The sequence below is a fragment of the Impatiens glandulifera genome, unplaced genomic scaffold (genome assembly GCF_907164915.1).
Source record: "Impatiens glandulifera unplaced genomic scaffold, dImpGla2.1, whole genome shotgun sequence".
Taxonomy (NCBI): Eukaryota; Viridiplantae; Streptophyta; class Magnoliopsida; order Ericales; family Balsaminaceae; genus Impatiens; species Impatiens glandulifera.
Window position 1 is genome coordinate 63,168 of NW_025919114.1, and position 4,529 is coordinate 67,696.

At 29.8% G+C, this 4,529-nt stretch overlaps 1 pseudogene; it reads left to right on the forward strand.

Moving 5' to 3' along the window:
• Window positions 1–3,539: 3,539 nt before the first annotated feature.
• LOC124917465 lies at window positions 3,540–4,157 on the forward strand (annotated as a pseudogene).
• Window positions 4,158–4,529: the final 372 nt, after the last annotated feature.

The following is a 4,529-nucleotide window of genomic DNA, read 5'->3' on the forward strand; positions in this document are numbered from 1 at the left end:
TCATCAATAGTTAGACCCCTGTCTCTATTGGTGTCACCGATTCTTTCACATTGTGATAATAATTTGAAATTTGACAAGCTTAGTGTCAATGACATGTCTAAATATACACGTTTTAGACATAATGTCATTAGACTATACTCTCTAATGAAGTTATCAAATTTGACTATGTAAGTCAAAGATAACATTTTAGATCCACTAACCAAATTATTGAATGGAGATTTAGTTTGAAATTCTTTTTAGACATGAGCCTACTATAAGTTGGTATGAAATAAAACCCAACATATGTAGAATAAAGATCTCAAGAACTAGGTTCATTGAGACATTAAGTTGTATTTACTTGTACATTTATTGTTGAGGATTTAACCTATAACGAACAATATATATTTTGACGATGATAAAATATAGCTTTTAATGATTTTTGTTAGCAAAAAGATCACCTATGTGATGGACAAGTGGGGCTGCTTCGAAAGAATTGCACAACTAAATTCTAGACCCTCTCATAGAACTAGACGCGTTTTCATGACCTAAACAGACACAACCATGAGAGCTTCATGTGTATTAGGAAGAATTCTATGTGAAATTGTTTACACAAATGGTAGAATATTTCAAGGAAATAGAGTTTACTAATTAACTAGTAAAGTTATATACTCTCATAAGGAAAGGTTCAAAGGGTTACCTTTACCTACCATATGTAGGATTCAACTGTTGAACCTTTCATCGGGTTAATCTTTCAATTTCCATTAATATGGGGGATTGTAGGAATTTATAAAATAATTTTAAAAAACTCTATTAATGAATGGAAATTAGAATATGGGAAATAAAATTAAATCAAATTCACATTAAATTCAAACGTTAATTAAAGGGTCAAATTTGATCAAAATATATAATTTGAATTAATCAATTTAAAATTCATTGATGACCAATTAATAAAATGCTGTTAATTTCTAGTGTAACTTACATGAGTTTATTATTATCAATTATTTTGATAGTTTAATATTATTATTAACAATTGAAAAAACCATGTTACCGTGGGTGTTGCAAAATAAATGTCTTAAATAATTTTGGCAAATAATTACCCTTAATTAAGAAGAAATATTAAGGCAAATAAAGAGACAAACAATGTCAAACGTTGAATCAATTGATGATTTAATTAACAGTTTATTATTTCAACAATATAAATAGACATTCTATCACACACCATCTTATGTACCAATCATATCATCTTATAATTTCTCACTCTAGAATTTTAAGAGTTCTTTCCTCTAGAATTTCAAAAGCCCTCTCCTTATTTTGTGAGTGTTTTTCGAGTTCTTTACTCGTCGTATTTTCATTGAAATCCTGTGAGCGATACAGGTACTTTGTCAAGTTCTCCGCTTAGTGATTCTAGTGTTGAATCGCTAATAGACTTGTTGTACCTTAGGAGACACCCATTTGCGATAAGCTCAAGCACAAGAAGAGACGATAGAACTATTTTAAGAAAAATGTGTTAAGCAAATGCCTCAAATCAACCACTTATTCGGTGATATCGTCCTTCATATATATTGTATTTAATTATTTTCTTTATAACATTATATATATATATATATATTTATGTTATTTTTCAAGACATGATATCGAACAATTATTTCATATATTTTGGTAATTTATTTTTGAATATTTTTATACTTTAAATTATTTTATCAATATTCTATCATGTCTAAAAGAAGTCTAGCGTATTTTGTATCTTAAATCTAATGATAACAAGTATACAATCTAAGAGTTCTTTCCTATAGAATTTCAAAAGCCCTCTCCTTATTTTGTGAGTGTTTTTCGAGTTCTTTACTCGTCATATTTCCATTGAAACCCGGTGATCGATACAAGTACTTTGTCAAGTTTGTTGCGTAGTGATTTCAGTGTTGAATCATTAATAGACTTGTTGTACCTTAGGAGACACCCATTTGCGATAAGCTCAAGCAAAAGAGGAGACGATAGAACTGTTTTAAGAAAAATGTGTTTAGCGCGTGCCTCAAATCAACCACTTATCGTTCTTCATATATATTGTATTTAATTATTTTCTTTATAAAATTATATATATATATATTTATTTTATTTCAAGACAAAATATAAAACATTTATTTCATATATTTTGGTAATTTATTTTTGAATATTTCTATACTTTCAATTATTTTATCAATATTCTATCATGTCGAAAAGAAGTCTAGCGTATGTTGTATCTTAAATCTAAGGATAACAAGTATAAGTTAAAAAGAAAACAAAGAAAACAAATTGTCTTAAGTGAATGTTAAAAATGTAAAAATGGAAGAAAAATTTCAAAATAATGAAAATTAATTTTTTTTTATCAGTTTTTTCAATTTTTTTTAGATTTAAAAAAAATCAAATAAGGCAATAAAAACAAAAGGATAAAAAACATATATAGCCTTTAATACATCAAATTGGCTCCCAGGTCAGGTCAAGTCAGGTCGGAACGGATCGTGGGCGAATGAACGGGTCTTAGTCGCAAGACTAAGAATTCATCGGTAGCGTGGATGCTCTCTCAATGGGACGTGTAATGTAAAATGCTAATATTGTGCTCCTTATCAATTAACTTCTTATGATCAATATTTTTTTTTACAATTTCATTTGTTTCTATTTTCGGTTGAATTTATAGATTTTGAGAAACTTTGTTTGATATCAATATTTTTATTTTTTTTAACTTTCATTTGTTTCTGTTTTCGGTTGAATTTATAGATTTTGAGAAACTTTGCTTGATATGATTTTGGCAACAGTAGAAAAATAGCAAACTTATATCTTAAATAATAAACTGATGTTTAACATATGTATTGTAATAAAAAAAATATTTAATTACCTCATTAATTTCTCCTTTGTTATGAATAAACAATCGAGTATGTGAAAATAATAATTAATTGCTTAATAAACTGTTAATTAGTTACTAACTAAAAATAAAAATTAGTTGTAATAGTGGTTAGTTTGTTCTATTAATTGTAGTTAGTTAGTAATGAAATTTCTATAAGAGAAATATGTAATTGTTTGAATAACATTATATTTTTAATTCATCTTTTTTTCAAGTTTTTAACATGGTTTCAAAGGTCAAAGGTTAAGAATCTTGAATAATTTCTACTGCCTCCACTAGTGACGGAAACATTCACTATTGGACGACTTTTTATTATCATTATTATTGAAGAAGAATATGGTAAAGAGGTGATAATGTTGGATTCATGATGTCTGAAGCAGAAGTACAAAGAAATTGATGAATTAAATAGGATGACCAATGAATCTTTGGACATTCTTGAAGAAATGAACGATCCTCTCTATTAGAGAATTTCCATTGATTCTTGTCTAATTATCTCAAGAAAGAAGAGATTCTGGATGCATTGAAGTTTTATTTTTTATAGTAGGGGAAGAAGAGCGCATTTGTTGCTCAAATCTTGCGTTCGATCACGGTTTCCAGTGCTCCAAATCGTGCTCCAAATCATTACGTCCAACTCTCTCTGCCATTTATGAAACCGTTATTGGCCATTTGAAGAATATTTGATTCAGAGATGGGATTGGATGATAATAATTCTGACGCAACTGCGTCAAAATCAACCCCGTCCTCACGCGGTAAGCATAATGCTGATGGCGATGCAACTGAAAACAAAGAAGAGGATCGACTTGAATTGGGGCATAATTACATCATCAAAGAGCATCTCTAGAAGGACAAGGATGATGAAATCTTACAAAGGTGGAAAGAGAAGCTCCTCGGGAGTGTAGATGTTGATGTTGTGGGAGAGGTTTTTGAACCGGATGTGAAGATTTTGAGCCTTACGATCATGTCTCTAAATAAGCCTGATCTTTTCTTAAACTTCCAAAGAATGTTGATCCAAAAGTTTTATAGTTTACTATAAAAGAAGGTATACCTTACATCATAAGAATTTCCATCTAGGTTAGAAACAATATCTTCTTTGGTCTTAGGTACACCAATACAATATGATAACTCCAAGGAAATACTGAGAACCTTTAGTCCTAGGCAGAGATTTATACTCATCTGATGCCTGGAGAAATTTTCCCATCTGTTATGTTTGCAAGGGAACATATTCAGCAAAAATATTACAAAGTTTGTTGATGATGATAAAAAGTGCTACCTGGAAAGACTGTCCATCGAATGTGGGACGAAGTGATACAACAATGGATCTAAAATCATCCAAAGCCTGCAACATTATAAATTTTGGAACCATGGAAGCTTGCTATTGTGAGGTTCAAAGTAAAATGGAGAACAAAAGAATATGCTATGTTCAATCCATCCAAATTAGACAGATTCGTAGGAGAATGAGAAAGACGAAAGAAAAATGTGTGCGGGTGCAAGTAATGAGATATGTCGATATGATTCGTCAATACCAAAAATTTTCTAAATTAGCTTCTTTAAAAAGAAAAAAACTAAAGCTACAAAGGTTGAAAACTAGTAGCCGTAAAAAATGGACTGTTTATGTTGGATAGTTAAAAAAAATTGAGTTTGAAGAATTGGTTTGCTCGGATGTCGAAATAGGATAGCT